Source organism: Hesperophylax consimilis, chromosome 5 (genome assembly GCF_061612785.1).
Source record: "Hesperophylax consimilis isolate HC1 chromosome 5, BYU_Hcon_1.0, whole genome shotgun sequence".
Classification (NCBI taxonomy): domain Eukaryota; kingdom Metazoa; phylum Arthropoda; class Insecta; order Trichoptera; family Limnephilidae; genus Hesperophylax; species Hesperophylax consimilis.
The window spans coordinates 5,674,754-5,694,543 of NC_142840.1; the positions used below are offsets into that span (position 1 = coordinate 5,674,754).

Genomic DNA, 19,790 nt, shown 5'->3' on the forward strand with positions numbered 1-19,790 from the left:
AATCTTTGAAAAAAAAATATCACAAAGTAAGTTTTTATTTCGTTTACCACTGTCAAATGATTAGTTAGAATCAGCCAAACATTAGGAACAAAGGAATTAAAATATATAATTACACCGCTGGAATGACTTTTTTTGACGTTCTCGACATGAAGATTGAAATGAAAATTCTTGAAAAATGAATGAAGACCCAAACAGTTTCCAAACGAAGAAACCGTTCAACACACCGTACCAACACGAGTAGCAACAGCCGGCCAATAGCGCGTTACCCAAATGCTCCCTATCAGGCGCCCTTCGTACAATAATAATTTACGTAATAATGAAAATTTTACAACGGCATCTTATCAGCATTATGGCTGTATGTTCATCAACATTTATGATTCAATTTTCCTTTATGACGCGGGGGTGGGAGAGGGTGGCGGCAATGGGAGGGAGGGCGGGGGCGGGGGCAGGGCAGCCGCGGAGGGCGGGAGCGGCGGGCGCCAGTAGCACTGCGTCCTCCGAATCTGTCGGTCGCGTCGCTCGCTTCGCTCTCCGCGAGTACTGCCGCGACAGTGCTAATTATTAATTAGACGCAAAGTGGGTGTGCGTCCCTCAACACTTGTATCGAGTAGTGAATAACGGCTTATCAAAGACTTTTACTTCTGTTCCACCGGAAAATATTGTGCTTAAGTGTTAAAGTGACGTTTCCTGTGATGTTCTTATACGTAAATAAATAAGCTTTTCGGATAAAACTGGCGATTTTAACAGGTAAATTGGATTAAAAGTTTTTAATGCAGCTATTTTAAATGACAAAAATAAATTTTAAAGTATTTTTCAAAGAGAAAAATAAGTTTTAGTGGGTTCGTGTATCCAAAAACCATCTACATAAACAAAATAAATATCGTTAAATCATTGTTTTTCTTTTGAACGAGCGTGTTTCGACAAGTTGTAATCGCACCCACTCAGAAATTATTCTTCGATAATTTAGTTTTGCATACATATAAATTATTCTTCCCGACGAATACAATTTTATTCGGGGATATGCTTGTCTAATGAGTTATTTTTTTAGTATTTACCTATATTATAAATTATTTACATAAATCATTTTTTATTACTACTAATAATGTTTTATCTAACTACCTATAAAGTAAATTTCCCGTAGGGTTAGGCAGTGAAGATGAAGTCGCTTCATGCACCCTAATACATCGTCCTTAAATTCTCATCGTTAAAGGAATACTATTTTATTTGTCCTTTGCTTGTCATGACCCGACTCAAGTAAGTAATTCATTCATATGATCATACCATCTTTCTGGAACGTCCCCGTTTTCATCCATCCACTTATGTGCCATGTAATATATTCTCCTAACTTTCCACAATTTGCCTATCCGCTCTACATGTCCAACCCAAATCAGAGTTCTTTTCTTAATATAATATTGTTCATTAAACTTACTCGGCATTACTGTTTCTTATATCTCGAACCGTAATAAACTTCAAAAACATATTGGCTGACTTAATAAAAAAAACAAAACCTCTCTTCTACTAAATACCTCAGAAACGTACGTATTTTAGTCTGATTCAAAAGGATTGGAGGTCAGATCCTGACACGGTATTTAAACAATTATTTGCAATTTTATTTTTGATTATGAGCGCTATTTATAGGTATTTATTTGTATTGTTTGTGTGTATGTATTGCTCACATAATTTTTCATTTTAAAAATTTCATAGTAAAAGTTAAATTTAAAGCGTGTATCACTTTTGAACCATGGTGTAGTTTGAATAATTTTTTCATCAGACCCTAGTGCTCGTAAACAGTGCAGACTGCAGTCACCATTATTTGGCGGAACTCAGCAAATATATAAATATGTACATGTCGTTAGCGATTTATTAATAGTAGTAAAATCTAATGAAATTACTTCCCATCTTGTCTCAGTCTTCTCTATAGAATGCGTAACGTATTAAATGGTCAAATTAAATGGCTTTAAATCTGTTTGAAGAGGTTTTTGTATGTTGAACCGCTCAAGAGTCCCAACTGCTTCCAACCGTCTGGAGCCAGTGAGACTATGACATCCCTAAATTATGTATGCTTTGAGGCTGAAGATAGTGGGGAGAAGAAAGAGATGGGAAAGGGAAGGTGGGGAAGTACCTGGCTATTCATATCTGGTCACCAAACACTTCCTCGCGATTTGATCCCGCGATATTCAGCTTGGCGTAATACTAACAGAAGATGTGAGATGTGCATTAGAATTAGTAAAAAGTGCTAAGAATGCTTTGACAATTTCCAAGACTATGATTTGCTGCCAGAGAAAAATTTGTAATCGTAAAAATATGAGAGTAATTTATATTTTATTTTATTTGAAAGCTTTCTGAAAATGTTACGAATCCCTGTAACGGAGTGAGAACGTCGGGACCACCGGGTGTTTTGTATTTTACATATCGTATTTGGTAAAGGATAATATGTAAAATGTATGCACGATTAAATGCATGACTTATATACATATTATTCTTCAGGCATTCTCTTCAACGGCTTTGTCCGCAGTTCCGCCAATTATTTCAAAGGCACAAAGCTGATATTTCTAATTAGGTCATCGGCCCATCTCATTGTGACTCTTTATTTATTTTCTCCGACTAAGAACTTCATTCAATTACGTTTAATTTTTTTATGTAATTGGGGTATTATCAGAAACAATGAACACAGTTAAATATGTGTGAAGGATTTGAAATTTATTTGTCTGATTACGATTATCAAAATGGTTACAGCTGTCTACAACAATCATTATGACATTTAGCCAATTTCTTATACGAACCAACGTTGCCCGACGTGAAGTAAAAGCCGCCGAATACACGAGTAAAAATGAACATGTCGTTTTGTCTGCAAATCGAAAAAGGAATATTTTTAGTCGGTATATAAAATTTATTTGTCAACATAAAATACTTTCAATATCGTAGTTTTCTCTTCACTTTTTTCTAGAATAAAAACAACACTTAAAATGCCATATTATCTTGATGTTCTTTCTAAATTAAAATGCCTCGAGATAAACTTCATTATTGCAAGTATTATATCAACTTCTTATTTAATTGAGTTACCTGTTACGAGCTACAGGATATAAAGAGACGTATCTGACTTACTTGCTACCAGTGATTCCTGCGACGTTATTTGGAGTTAAAAAATGTCGATGACATTTTTGTCTCTGGTGACATTTTTTTCAACCAAAAACAGTTAGGGTCAGGGTGGGCGGTTGGGGGGTTACTGGACTGAGTGACCAGTGACGAAAAAATCTTAAAACTAAAATTAAACTTAAAACTAAACAATATAACTACATATTTTTCTCCAAATAAGGTCAATTATCACTGGTCAAAGTAAATCAGGTACGTCGCTTAATTCTGCGTATAAATTGACGAATCGAAACGCAAGCGCTGCCTTGTATTATGGGAAAGGAACGAAGTAACCGCAAACGGCGTTTGGCGACATTTGCTGTTGCGTCTTTCCCATAATTCGTGACTCGGCTCGCGTTTCGGTTCGCAAATGAATTCGTACATTTACATCCTATATAATATATCATTGATTTTAAGATGTAATATATTGATTTCACCGGTGATCCATTGTTCATGCCACAACTTAATCCCAGTTGAGTGTGCAACACAATGTTAGCCGACATTAGTGCAAGCTTTGTCCATTTGTCTTGCTTCTAATTCACTTGTTAGCTCGTCTGTCTCGCTAGACGGAAATTAAAGTTGCTTTTTTGTGACTCTCTTTTTTGTACAAACGTTCCTTTGAGAGCTGGCACTGCGCATTCATCGAGTTCAAGTGTTCGGAGGTGTTTAGCTATGTTTTTGTTTTGAAAGCTTTGAACTATAATCATGTTTGCCATTGAACGATTATCCTTTTCATCTTTTATGCGTGCATTTCTTGTTCTAGGGTTAGAACTTAGGTTCATCTATAGAATATATTTTTATATCCTCGCATATTTTTTCTCTTGTCATTCCTTGATTATTAGCTTCTTCTTCTTCTGGAGACGTATCCTATCGGAAGTTGGCTATTATCAGGAATTCTTCACCCTGAAGAGCACCGGAACAGTTTTGCGTAGCAAAGCTCGAACAGAAATCATTAAGTACATAGTCCTCTTCTATCTACATATTTCATCAATCTTCCCCTGGATTATCAATTAATTTGTAATTTTGAATTTCTCGCTCCTCAAAATATGACCAAGATATTGGACAATTCTTATTGTTGTGTACCACATATCAGTTTTGTTGGTGATTCCGAGAAGAATATCTAAATTGGTTATCCCGTTTGGTGTACCCTTCAGTCTGTCAAGGGTACTTTTCGGAAAAGATTATTATTTTTTCACATGTTGACCTTTACGTACCTGAATACAAAAATTACGTACGATACGTACAGGGGGTCACTAGGATCTCCCATAAAAACGCGTCTCTTAATGTTCCTTCAACCTTTTCCAGTAACACTCAGATATGAGTAAGTACCTACCGTTTTAACCGGACACCGCCCATCTTTAAAATCAAGCGTAACTCAAATATGTATTTAATTAGTTAATTATTTTAATTAAATTAAATTTACTCTAATTTTATTTAACCGTTTGGGTGCCAATCGCCGATTTTCGTCGATTCGTGTTTTAACGAAGATTGCCGATCGTCGATTTCCGTCGATTGCGTCAGTCGTGTTAGCGTTCGCGCGTACGTCTGTACGTAAAATTCTAATTTTTTTGAAACGCCTGGACTTCGGGATCCTCCTCCGCGTGATTCTAAACCAATATTCTTTAATAAAACACCGAAAAAATCATCGAAATCCTTGAAAATTCAAAGAATTTATGGGGTTTTAAAAAAATATATAGTTTCATAAAAAATAATGTTTTTTTGGTGGCATTTTACAAGCAACTGTATGAATTTTTGGCACGCAAACGGTTAAAGTAGGGATGATTCGGAGAAGGTGCTATTTTGGCGAAATGTGATAAATATTATTTAATATCTTGAAAAAGAATAGCGGGATATTTTTTTTTAAATGCAGATCGATTACCATTAATGGTTTTATAGTAAAACAGTTTTTCTGGGATAACTTAAATTATAAAGTACGTGATGTATAAAACAACTTTGATATCGCACAAAACACTCGTTCGGGGGGAAGTGTTTTACCCCCCCTTCGGAGCGGAAATTGAAGTATATTAACCTATATACATTATTGTTTGACATTTTTTGTTTTTTCATTGATCATCGCCTTAAGTTTTATTGTCACTTATTAGCAAAAATTCATCTATGTACCAGAAGATAATTATTATATAAAACCCATTTTCCTGTAATTTTGTAAATTTATGAATGCATTATATCTCTGGAGTCGTGCTCATATTACTCAGGTACTTCAACGTGGGTTTTATAGCTGTAGCAGATTTTACATTAATTTTGCAGAAAATTACGAGACAATTTTAAAAGTCCAAGCATTTTGAGAGCTGTTTTCGGTGACCCGATGATCATTGGAATGGAAAACATTCTCGTTGTCAACTAATTAAGAGGAAATAAGTGTAGGGTTGTAATCCGTATAAATGTTCTGATACCATTATGGGTGGTTAATTCTTAAATTCTTAGCCATCGAGTTTTTAATATCTATCTTTCTCAAAACTTCCCAATAATATTCATCAGGTTTTCGGGTCTGAAAGAAGTTTTTACTAAGTCAACTATGTGAATTTGCTAGGTGGAGTTCTCCTTTTCACTCGTTGATCGTTTTGCAGTTTCGATTTTTGGATCAATTTCGTTAATTCTATTGTTACCTTTGCAAATTCTTAATGTATTTACGGTTGTTGTCCTTATTTTGTTAGAATGAATGCGTTTATTTGGGCGTGACTGTTAATCGCTATAGTAAATGGGACAGTCAAATAAACAATATTTGTAAACGAATGAGAGCGTTTTTGGGTAGATTATATAAACTGAAGTAATTCGTTCCTGTGAATATTTAAAAATATATTTACTTATCACTCGCAGAATTAACTCTACGCTATGGAATAACCACTTGGGGACATTTTTGCAAAAGAACACATTGCCTACAATCATTTCAAAATTCTGTTGTTTAATTAATAGTCTCAAAAAATATTTTTTCACAGAGACGTAACATTTCATTGTTGTATCGAAATTTAAATGTTTTTCCTGTGCAGGCCTAACTATGGGACAAAATATGTCAGCATATAACTGACTCTGAAGATATCGATAACAAAAACACTAGGTTCACAAAGAATTAAGGTATGCCTGTTCCAAAAACAACAGTAAATACTGACAGCGAACCCTAGAATACAACGTGCCCAAAATGTTCAACATGTTGCCAAGTAACATAAAAAAGTGTAAAATTTTCAAATAGTTCAGATATATGGTGATAACATACTTTATACTAATCATTACTATCAATCAATAGTTGTTATTTATTATCATCTGGACTTAGTGCTATTTTAGAGTGTGTGCCAACAATAATAATCTGAAAATCTAATAAGTAGCAATAACATTATTTATGTTTATAATAGACAATAATATTATGTATACATATTTACATTGTATTTGAACATGTACATCCTGTTGACAAACTGCTTAATTGTGGTATAACGGGAAGAAACTTTAAAGTAAAATAAAAAATAATGCATTAAATTATGTTTTTATTTTGATAAAAAACAGCTTTTGTGTTTTTCTTGATATTTTTTTTTATTTATATGTGTGACAGGGTGACAGATTTACCGTTTACAGTGTCACATTAAGGGGGGGAACTTGATTATATGTTTTTTCAATAATTGATGTAATTATTACATTACTTATTTTAATATTTCTATTGTCGTGAACTGCAAAGTTCTCATCCAATTGGTCTATCTATAGTAGTGGAATATGATTATAGATTTTCGCGGAAAATTATAAATATATTACAGTATAAGCATATAATATTTTTTCAGAATACATTATTTTAACACTGTCTTTAGAAGTGTAATTTTTTCGTCAGGAGAAAATTAAAACGAAAAGAAAATTAAAAATTACATATTTTCCTGATGAAGAAAGGGCTCTTCTAAAACCGGAATAGTAAATAGTAAATGTCTTAAAATAAAGTGGTCTAAAACAAATGTACATGTTTATATTTTTACTATGGCAAACCACGAGTAAAAGGTTTTTAAGAATACATAATTATCATAAATTCATTACTTTGCAACCCTTCTTTCAGAAGGTCCACACCAAGGTATGTTCAAATATAATTCTTGTCTGCTACAAAGGGTAAGCCTTTTTTTGTCAGAAAATAAAAACAAAATACTTTTTCTCAAATATTTTACGTTATAATATATCAATATTTTTTTGTTATTTTTTTTTTATTTAACGGCAATAAAAAATAAAGTAAAAAAGATACAATATTAAGTAAAATAAAAATATAAAGTGATGTAGTTTGTTCTCAGTCCTCCTCACTAGGTATTCCTGTTCCGAGGTGGACTGTAGGTTATTGTATGTGTGTTGATCATGATTTCCTCATCTTCTAATTTGTTGGTTCCCACAAAATATAAAATAAATTAAGCAAAAAGTATTTATGTTTGTTGTCTGTAGGTTGCGTTGGTGTTACTTCATAAATTTAATGATTTCCTCATCTTCAGGTTTAGTTAGCCATAATTTAATGTTCTTTTTAAATTTTTCTATATCCATGGTGTTTTTAATTTCAATAGGAAGGGTATTATATAATTTTATTTCTAAATAGTGATTTTTCTGGCCGAAAGATGTATTTAATTTTGGAATGTTTAGTAGATTTGAGGATTTTGTTCTTGTAGTGTAGGTATGTTGTTCAGCAAGGTACTCATATTTTTCTTTAAAATTGAGTAGTGGTGAGGTTTTTATTTGTAAATAAATAGATTGCATGCCATTAATGCAGATGCAAATGTGAAAGGTAGCAGAAGTCGGGGACGCCCGAGGAAGACATGACACGACCAAGATAATCAGATACTTGAGTCGAGCCATGTCAAGAATTAGAATAATAGAAGAGTATGTAAGAGACGATGTATGAATGTGAATGAGGCAAGAAGTGTTGCGAGTGTTTGGTGGTCCGTTAAACGTTCCCTGCGGGGAAACGGCGTAATGATTAGTCAGTTAGAAAATAAATTCCATAACGAGGTTATAAACAAAATATATATTTTTTTTTAATGACACCGTTGAGAGTTGAACCCCAATCAACTCTACGCTGTTACGCCACCAACTATTGCAAGAATTGCGGCATATATAATTCATTATATATATATATTGAAAATAATTATTATTATTTATTGACTTTTTTTTAATTATTATTTATAACTCACATCATGTAGTACTCACATCACTTCAAAGGGGAATAATACTGTTTTTTTTTCCTTTTGCAAAACAACATTCCCGGATTACGAATAACCTGAAAATATTAAATGCTTATTACTTCCTTTAAAACAAATTTCTTATTTATTTTATTAGGTACAATATTTTTTACAATTCAAGTTTTCCAGTAATGTAGGCCTCACTGGGTGGCTTGCCCGTGCTGAGGCCTTCATTTTATAATATGAAATATAAACTACATAATACATTTTATGAGAAAAATTATACATTTAAAATTAAAAATACATAATAATATATTTTAAATTAAAAAAAAACAGTACATTGAAAATAATCTAGTGTGTTTGTGAGTGATGTGTGTTTATATTGGTTTTGTGTGTTACGTGTAGGTTTTATTTTATGCTATGAAATTTTGGTAATATAAATGCAATGATGGAGGACTTTGCAAATAGAAGATTTAACATGGGCGAGAACCCGACGCTTTGGACCACTCTATCAACTAACCAGCTTTGGTTTTTATTTATTATTTTTATTCATTTTCATACATACATTTTTTTATAAATATAATTTACGACAAAAAAATATAGACTATAGAAATTTTTTATAACAGTGCTACCCATCGCAGTTGAGCCATTCTCGTGGTTGAGGTGGAGTGCAGTGTCATTACAGTTTTACGAGTAATTAACTAACTAACTATCACGCCGTTTCCGCACACACACACACACACACACTCCTTGCCTCACTCACATTCATACACGGTCTCATACATACTCTTCTATTATTCTGACTCTCGACATGGCCCGACTGGAGTATCTGATTCACTTGGTCGTGCCATGTCTTCCTCGGGCGTCGCCGACTTCTGCTACCATTCACAGTTGCATCATATATTCTCCTACACTCCCTTCTTTGCTCATTCGCTCTACATGCCCAAACCATCTAAGCGTCCCTTTCTTGATCTTACTCATTACGCTTACACCAGCCTTGCACTCTTTGCTGATCTCCACATCTCTCACACGATCAGACATGTTTTTACCACACAATACTAGTAATTCAAGTGCATAATATAATAATTTAACGTAAAAATAATGCTAAGCGAGATAAATTAAAAAAATAAGAAACTCCGATAAAAATTAAATGATAAATTATTGTGAATAAAATATAAAGGCATACAGGTAAAAATTTTTCAATAAATTGTATTATGAAAGCTTCAAACTTTCACAACCATTTTCCTGTAACTATGACGACTTTTTCAACTATCGCTGATTTCACAATATAATGAGCACAAGGACGTCTTATATCGGGAACTTACAAAACGAACGAATAAAGTTTTTTTTCATTTTTGTTTACCATCTGGTCTTACCCATTTCCATTTCTATTGTGTCTTATTTAAAAAGAAGGAATTCATGGCAGTTTTCGATTTTTCAACTACTGGGTGAGCATTGTGACCGGGTGGTTTTTATACCTCACTCCAAAATGTTCAATTTGTTCCTCGGCTTTACTCGTCTTGCAGTCTAGTATTGCGTTAAAGTAGACCATTACTAGGTATATCAGGGTACACGCTTACTCGTCAATGGCTCTTGTGACGCCTTCGTAGGAATGGCTCCAGCTCTTTGTCCGAAAACCTAGATTATGTTAGTGGGTCGTTGGGTACAGCCGTTATTTTACTGCAATTAAAAAATTTAATAATTTTATGTCTTTTCGTATAAATTATTATGATTTCTAACATGTAATAAATGATAATGTAACGAGTCTTTTTTGGACAAAAACTACGCTTTACAATTCACTTCAAACAATTCAAAATATCTGGACTTGAAAAAATTAATAATACAAAAAATAAGTATGGAACTGGCTGCAATCTATCCTTTTTTTCTTTCATTGTTTACATTGTGATTTTCCTGAATTATTTAATTACAATCTATGTGTTTTCTTTAAATTATTATTATCTTAAATCTTCCACTGCAATTAATGAATTTAACAATGAAAAATACTGATATCTTATTGTTGCTATTTTTTTTATAACTATCAAAAAAAAATTTAAGTCTTCCACTATTAATACAGAATCTATTCACCCTTGATAAATATCGATACGTTATGTGTTGAAAAAGCTTTTATGTTTTTAATTTTAAATTCTGTATTTTTTTTAATTAAAGGTCTTCCACTAAAAAGAATTAATTTATTCTTGAAAAATGTTGATATGGTTTAAGTTGAAGTTATTTATTGCTTTTATGTTTTGAATTGTAATTGTATTTTTTTGTATTTATTGTTTTTTTACATGCGGTATCATTGCTTACATTTTAATAAATAACTTCACAAGGACTAGCCTTTGTTCATTGTTTATTTTTATGTAATTATTTCAAAGCCTTTTACTGATTCGATGCCGTTAATAAATGTATTGTGTTGAAAGTTTATTTATGTGGTGTTAAATTGTAGATTTAAATTTTTTATATGTTTTTATAACATTAATTTGTCTTCCACTATTTTTGTTTTTTTTTTATTGTTTCATTACATTGTATGATTTTTTACATTAGAATTTTTAACCCCACTAGAACAAGCCTGTGTTGAGGTTAATAAATTTACAAAATAATAATAATATAAATATTTGCATTTGAACAAAACAGTGATCTTTCTAAGCAATAAATGTTTAATATCAAACATGAAAATGTTAACAAAAAAACTTACCAAGACATTTTCACTCGGATGTACTCGTCCGTAATTTTGAAATAATTCGATGTTTATAAAACATATTCCTTTTGTATAGGTAATACGTAATAAAACTGTCACTTTTATACCGTTTATATCTATAATAAAAATATAAAAAATTTAAATGTCGAAAAAATGCCGAAATTCGTAATCATGCACATTGACAATTTAAAAAAATTTTAATTACATAATAATGTATAAATATTTGATACAAACTGTGAATAATAACTATGTATCTTTCCAATGACGAACATATCACATATTTTCCATTATAGAAAAATAGATAAAAAATACTTTTGTAATGCATTGACGCCCCGGTCAGATCTGTTCTTCAGAGGCTATAATGAAATATGATGTTTGTGGCTAGTAATGTCCTTCCAAGGCCTGAAGGGTTAAAAATTACACAAGGAATTAATGTGTTCTGGAAGGCTATTAAATTGAAGTGAAACCTGATATAAATAATTTCTTTGACCAAATGAAGATTTATTGTGAATTGCCACGAAGTTTAGATCAGAGCCAATTCTTACGAAACGTAGTACGACTTTGCTGCTTTATTTTTGCAATACAAATTTTCATTCCAGAATGAATGTGATAAAACCCATGGATAACATATCTGGGCAGATTACTTACCAATGTATTTGACTAGAGTGTGGCGGATGATGCGTTTGTTTAGCAATTCATTTTTCCATTTCGGCATACCGGCCTGATTTCCTGCCATATCAGTATCGCGAATAACCCATTGATCATAAAAATGAATGGTATAACAAAAGTAAAAATAAAATAGGTAAGCATTCAAAGTAGCCACTTGCTGTTTTCCAGCTTTCTTCTACGGGAAATGGAGGTGTTCTGAAAGTAGTTGTAAAAATCCCATTAATTTTACTCAAATCCCCGACTCGTAGGCGAAACGTTTTTATAATACCCGACGTCTACGGATATACCTCTTGGAAAGCTTCCACAAATTCTCGGATATACTATAAATAGTCCAGTCAGTGGGGGATAAAAAAGGGCTCCACCTTGCAAAAGGTTAGGTAGTAGCGATTTTCACATATGTTGTTAAGATTGGGACTCTAAAGAAAAAAAAAGTTTTCGACCTTGGGGGGGTCGAGCTCGACCCGCCATCTTGGATTGAAGGTGCCAAAATTTGGGTTTTTCAAAATAATTATGAAGTGGTCGTTTTTACAACCAAATTGTTGAATGAAAATTTAAAGACAACTAAATTACCTACATTTTTTGTGCAAAGTTTTTTTTTGTAAGTCTAATAGGTAACGAGTTACAGCGGTTGAAAGAAGAAAATTTTGACAAAAAATTGCAAAACTCCAGTTTTCTTGATAAATTTTGTTGATAAAAAGCTGTTGGATTGGTTTTCTTAGCATTGTCCCTTCCCCGAAATCAATTCACTTCTTTCTATCATTACTAGAATTGTCGGGGATGAAAAGATTAATTGTCATTTATCCAGAGAAATAGGTACCGAGAGGATGTCGAACATGGTTACAACGTCTGAAAATTTTGAATCTATAAAATTAAAACGTAATGACAAAGTTATTCCATTAGTAGCAGCCAACAGCAGCAAAGGTCGGCGAAACAACTATTTCCATCAACCCGCTAATGTTGTTCCAGAGAATGTGTATTGTGAAGAAATCCGACGAAGAATTGAAGGATTTCCTTAAATTCGAACTCGCCCACAGACATATGAATCATATATGTTTATGAACTCGCCCCATTTCCTTTGTCGCTTTTCACTGAAGAAGGAATGCACAAAGGTACGAAATCATCATTTTATGATGTTTTCGAACAACTTCCAGAAGGCGTGCAACTTGAAGGTAGCAAAATTAATGTTGTGGATGGAGGATATCTTTTACATAAAGTTGTATGGAATCGGAATGATTATTTTGGGTCAATTTGCGAGAAGTACGTTCACTATGTAAAAAATCTCTATGGATCACATGCAGTCATTGTTTTTGATGGATATCTGCTTGATGATGGTGAAAAAAATACGAAAACCGCAGAAAGACTTCGCCGATCGAAGAAGCACATGTCTGCAGATGATCTTTTCGATGAAACAATGCCAGTTCAAGTTTCACAAGAACGATTTTTAGCCAATGAAAATAACAAAGTCCGTCTGATTTCGATGCTTACAAAGCAATTTATACAGGATGATTTTACAGTTAAGCAGGCTGAAGAAGATGCTGATGAGTTGATTGTCAATACTGCGATTTCCTTGTGTTCATCATATGACGCTGTTTTCATTATTGGCGAAGACGTTGATCTCCTAGTTCTGCTGACAGCATTAGCACCACCCAAAAGTAGTATATATCTTCGCAAACCCGGGAGATGCAAAACTTTTGAAAGACTGTATTCCGCGAATAGTGTGAAATACAAAGAGGCGGCTGAGAATATTCTGTTTCTTCATGCCTTTAGCAGCTGCGATACAACATCGTCCTTCTTCAACCAAGGAAAAACAAAATTTTGTTCGCTTGTTGCAAAACGACACAAGACTCAATACCATGATAGGAATCTTTAAACAACATGATGCAACACCAGAAGACATAGCAGTTGCAGGAACACGCTTTCTTGTTGCTTTGTACGAGGGTGTCATGGATAAGGAAACCTTGGAAGAAGTCCGCTACAAACGTTTCGCAAAGTCGACAACAAAAAGCAAATTCAATCTTGCCTCTTTGCCACCAACGAACGACGCTGCATGGTACCATGCATTTAGAACGTACCATCAAGTCCAAAAATGGTATGGAATCCAAAAAATCCAGAAAACTGGGGCTGGAAACGTGACACCAACGGGCTTGTTTCAGTAAGAATGAGAAAGAAACCAGCACCCGAGACTTTATTAAAATTTATTTCATGCAATTGTAAAAAATGATGCGGCGTTGCATGTAGCTGCAGGAAAGGTGGATTGAAGTGTTCTATTGTATGTGGGTGCTGTAATGGTCAAACATGCCGAAATTCGCCAGAGGTTCACATCGATGTCGAGGACGAAGAAGAAGAGATTTTGTCAATGGAAGCCCAGAATCTCAGTATCACAGGCAATGAGTTAGATGATGACATTGATGACGAAGACTGTTATTAAGTAATATAATTTATAGTAACATAATTTCGAAATCTACCATCGCTGGTATATCTGTGGAGTAGACCTACTGGGGATACCACAATAAAAAAATGCGCCATGTTCTCTACCTCATGGTGGTGTGGAAATGAGTTAGCAAAATTATTATAATTATGTAATGAATAACCCGAAAAAATTACAAAGTTGGGAATTTCATCATTTTTTAGAAAAATATTCACATTTCCGCCACTGTAACTCGTTACCTATTAGACTTACAAAAAAAAACTTTCTACAAAAAATGTAGGTAATTTAGTTTTCTTTAAGTTTGCCTTTAGCAATTTGGTTGTAAAAACGACCACTTCACAATTATTTTGAAAAAAACATATTTTGGCACCTTCAATCCAAGATGGCGGGTCGAGCTCGACCCTCCCAAGGTCGAAAACTTTTTTTTTTCCTTAGAGTCCCAATCTTAACAACATATATCAAAATCGCTACTACCTAACCTTTTGCAAGGTAAAACTCCCCACTGACTGGACTAAAATATTAATGCTCCCGATTGACCAAAAGCTGCTGGAATCGATTTATACTTCATAATACATACATAATATTTGAAATGGTTAGTAGTTTCCTTAAATAAAGAATATTGTAACCAGTTATAGATTTTTCATCTTTTGATAACATTTTTTTTGGCTTTTATAATATATGGATTATTGAAATTACTCAATATATTTTCAAATCCATGGGAGGGGGGAGGGGGGTGGCTATGAAATTTCAATTATTTCCCCACAATAATTTCGTTTGACAAAATTTTCGAGAGTTTTTACTAGAATATTCATCAACCTTTCAGAAATTCCCTAGATATCACATCACTATTATTCGTTATAAAATATATATTAAAAATATTCCTCATGCTCCTCCAATTTAATTTTCATTTACATGGAGCAAAACCTCCTAGATCACAAGGCCGGGACACTGAATCAAATCAGCCTCCCAACTTGTATGGGAAACTCAAAAAAAAAAATATTTTTATATTTTTTTAAATTAACTAAAACATTTTAAGAAGTTTTAATAATTTAGAATAAAATGAAAAAAAAATTGTATTATGAATTTTTTTGTAAAATCCCATACAAGTTAGGAGGCTGCTTTGAATGAGTGTCCCGGCCTTGTGATCTAGGAGGTTTTGCTTAGACCCCCTGCAGGTCTAAATCGATCCCTACACAGATTTAGGCCACTTTGGGAATGACTATCTAGATGAATGCTTACATTCCGAATTTACACTACCGACTTGCTGTTTTCCAGATTTCTTTTTCCCGAAATGAAGGTGTTCTGAAATAAGTTAGATAAAAGTTATCGCTGTACATATATAATACGATAACCTTAATAAATATTTTCCAAGATATTATTTAGGGACCTCATTGTGTTGGAAACGTTAAACACTACGTGGAATCACATCCTTGGAGGTAAAGTTTTCGAGTTAATAAACTATTATTAAATTATAATGCCATCAATCAATCTACGTAGTATCTGATACTAATTTTATAACGAAACACATTACAAGCTCACATGCTTAAAGATTTGTCAAAGAACTGCTGGTTCGGTTTTTTACTTTTTCTACGGCAACCTAATTTACCAAACAGCGAGAAAGGTGTAAAAAATTTGAACAGATTTTAAATACGTAATTTATAACAACTCAAATATTTTCTGCTCGCAACTTCGTTCCATCACGAGCTATGAAGCTTTGAAGTGTGTGTTTTTAAAAATAAAGTATTTTTGGATTGTTTTATTAGATAAGTGATGAAACCAGGTAAAAATTTACATAAATATAAACAGAGAACAACACTGAAAACAGTGATGGTCACACTCAATCACATACAGGGACTTGCATGCAGAAGCATCACAGGAGCCATGAGAACCACTCCAATACTAGCCATGGGAGTGCTGCTGAACCTACCCCCACTAAACATAGAAATAGAGGGGGCGGCGATGGCGGCAGCCTACAGGTTACATTGCAATGGCCAATGGAGAGGAGAGTTGCCCAGAAACAGTCACACGGAGATAGGAATAAGACTGAGGGCAATTAGTCCGACGGCTGGGATGAAGCAGGACGGCAAACAAGCCGAATACTTCTTCGGACAGCTGTTTAAAGTGACGTACCCCACAAGGGAGGAATGGGACACGGTCCCAGGTCCAAACTTCAAACAGGAACTAATCTGGTTCACAGACGGGTCCAAGATGGAGGAAGGAACAGGGGCCGGGGTCTGTCTACAGGGATCTAAGAGGGAACTCAGTATACCTCTAGGAATGCACTGCACTGTGTTTCAAGCTGAGATGAAAGCCATCTTAGTCTGCGCACAGGAGAATATGAGTATCGGGTACAGAAATAAGAACATAAACATATGTTCTGATAGCCAGGCGGCCTTAATGGCACTGGAAAGTAACCGATGCGACTCCAGACTGGTGATGGAATGCAGGACTATCCTAATAGAACTGGCGACCATCAATAAAGTAACCCTGCTCTGGGTACCGGGACATAAAGGTATTGAGGGCAACGAGCGGGCTGACGAACTAGCAAGGAAAGGGGCGAAAGCACCACTTGTGGGATCTGAGCCGGCCGTAGGAGTAGCAGCTTGCCACACCAAACTACATATCAAGAAGTGGATCAAATCCCAACACTGGAAGGAATGGAAGAAGGCACCCGGAATGAGGCAATCTAAAGTACTCATAAACGGACCGGACCCTAACCGAACCAGGCAACTACTCGATATGGACAGAAACTCACTGAGGGAACTGGTAGGACTATTAACGGGACACTGCCATCTCAGGAGACACATGCAACTGTTGGGAGTGGAAAACACCAACATCTGTAGGAAATGTGAAGAGGAGGAAGAGACTCCAATTCACCTATGGTGCCAATGCCCCGCTCTGCTGGGAATAAGGCTCAGATACCTGGGAAGACACAGTGTGGAACCAGAAGACATCGCCACATATCCAATGACAGCCCTGGTGAACTTCATAAAAGGGACCGGGTTACTGGCAAGGGAATGAGGTAAAATGGGAGATAGTACAATGGGCCTATGGCCTAAGTGCTCGCGGGGAACGTAAGTAAACCGCCTCCGACTATAAAAAAAAAAAAAAAAAAAAAAAAAATAAACAATAAATAATGCAAAACCATTTGCGAGTTTTTGACTGTATAACGGGCTATTTTCTTACGATCTAAAAGGAAATCAGGCATAGACCTAACACAATCAAATTAGAGGTATAAGGAAATAATGAATTACGGGCCACTTTGAAAACATGGCAATATAGAAATTAAATTCATCAATTTTGCATTTATCCGATAGAAAAATACATGTAATGTTTTTATAAGGCTCCTACAGGCACAAAAAGGCAGCAATACAAATCAGTCTTTATAAAACTATAAACTCATTTACAAGAAAAAAATATAAATTAAATTAACAAACACTTAGCCAGGTGCAGGATTTCCAGTAATATAAACTAAATTAATCAACACTTAGTGAGATGCAGGATTTTTCAGTAATATAAACTAAATTAATCAACACGTAGTGAAATGCAGGATTTCCAGTAATATAAACTAAATTAATCAACATTTAGTGAGATGCAATATTTTTCAGTAATATAAACTAAATTAATCAACACTTAATGAGATGCAGGATTTTCCAGTAATATAAACTAAATTAACCAACACTTAGTGAGGTATAGAATTTTCCAGTAAAATAAATTTAATTAATCAACACTTTGAGGTGCAGGATTTTCCAGTAATATAAACTTAATCCAAGAAAACATGCTAAGCTACGAAGGACTTTCGGATCATGTAGAATATATTTTTTCTAACCAAAAAGTTTTCCAACCACTGCAAATAATGGCTGTGAATTTACAATTATTATCGCGTATTATTGCAAGCTTTCTCCGAAGAAAGGAGATAAAATACTGTTACTGAGTTTATTTCAAAGATTTCAGAAAGAAAATTATGCCTAACAAAAGTCAATGGAGTTCAGGAAACCTGAAAAAATATAAACAGTCAAGCCAAAAATGAATCTTTAGCGTATATATTTTCCAATATTCTTTTCAATAGAATATCGGAACGTCGGAAAAACGCAGATTTATTCTCTTCATTATTATTATTATTACCCGTCTCTGAAAAGGTAATAAATCAAATAAAAGCATATTAAAAAAGTATTTTTCGAATGAATGGGTACTCAAATTTATGGTGAGATCATTAAACAAAGTTTTGTCAACTTTTTCCTGCCATATTATGGCATCAGAGAATTGCTGATCCGGATGTTATAAATATACAACCTTAAGCTTAAAGCTCACCAGTTTTAAAAATATATTTATTATTCATCTTAACATGCATATTTTTTATTTGAGATTATATATTGTACTCCACACTATCACATGTGTTGTGGATGGGTAATTTAATTATTATCTAGTCTTTCACTATGTATAGAATGATGTCAAAATGTTGGTAAATAATATTAGGAGGCTTATCTATATTTGTAAAGATTTCAGACATGTGCTAGACAAGTACAAATTAAAAAGGTTTATTTTGCTATAATTCAGTCTCTACTTTTGTATAATATATTGTGCTAGGGTTCCTGCCTGAAGACACTTATACACTGATAGAACCACTTATTACCCAAAAACTGATTCTCAGTAACTTTATAAGGAATTTAATGTCATGAATTTAAAACAGCTATTTATCACACCAATGCTTTTCAGATTTAAAAAAAAAATATTAGTTGTTACTTCTATCTTGGTACGAGAACACTTAATGGTAGGGAATAAAACACTTTCTTCGGTTTTTCTTCACATTCGTTTTTTTTATTTAAATAAATTAAACTAATGTTAAAAATGGTGGAAAATTGAATCTTATGTTTATATTTTTTACAATGAATATTATCGCATTCATTCTGGAATGAATGTTTATAATTCCACTCCCCTCCGGCATGACCATTGGCAAGTTAGTTCTGCAGGCCGAGAGATAAAACAGTCTATGCTGTCGGTGACGGAAATAACCATCAGGAACATAGAGACTAATACTCTCCATGATAAGTATGATGGTTGAGTAGGAATCTAGGGATCAGTGTATCTAAGAGTGAGGGATATATGAATATATCCCTCCCACTGAGGCGCAAGGCAATGGGTCCAGAGATCAGTTGGAGAGGTCAAAGGGTCTCCCCAAACCAGTCTCTTCCGATCTGATACCACTTCAAACTATTTGGGGTGACCTATGGCAGAGGTGTTGGTTATCCAATAAATGGTTCCCGGGGCGGTGATCCCCAAACCCGCCTTCCTTTAGTCAGGATCTTTGTTTATTTCACATTTAAGTCGAGTTATTTGTTCAAAATTTACACCTGTAATATTATTTTTGTTATTTATTAATTATGGAGATCATAAATGAAATGGTAAACCCATTCTACTATTGGTTTCGTCGCTCGTTGGTTACGCCAGAACGACGCGCTGATCTGCGACAACTAGCAAGTCTTGACACACTATTTTGCCCTTTTGCAAGTTCGTAGCGGCTCGGCGCGTTGTGCGGGCGTCATGTGGATGGAACCATTATACATAAAAGTTAACAATAGCTCAGTAAAATTGTGTAAAAGATGAAGACAAAGAAAATTTAAAAAAGGATACTAACGTTTGCAAATGGGACTTTACCGGGACTGAAATTTTCTTCGTACGTCCATTTTTTGAGTCGCTTGTCTTCAATTATTTCTCACAC

General features: G+C 34.1%; 1 protein-coding gene across 1 annotated transcript in view; it reads left to right on the plus strand.

Annotated features, from left to right (window-relative positions):
• The first annotated feature begins 502 nt into the window (after nt 1-502).
• Nucleotides 503-19,790, plus strand: part of LOC149423448 (nephrin-like) — a 71,809-nt gene continuing 52,521 nt past the window's right edge. Inside the window, exon 1 of the mRNA XM_089632240.1 lies at nt 503-747. The gene's annotated coding sequence lies outside the window, so the exon portion shown is untranslated. The remainder of the gene's footprint in view (nt 748-19,790) is intronic.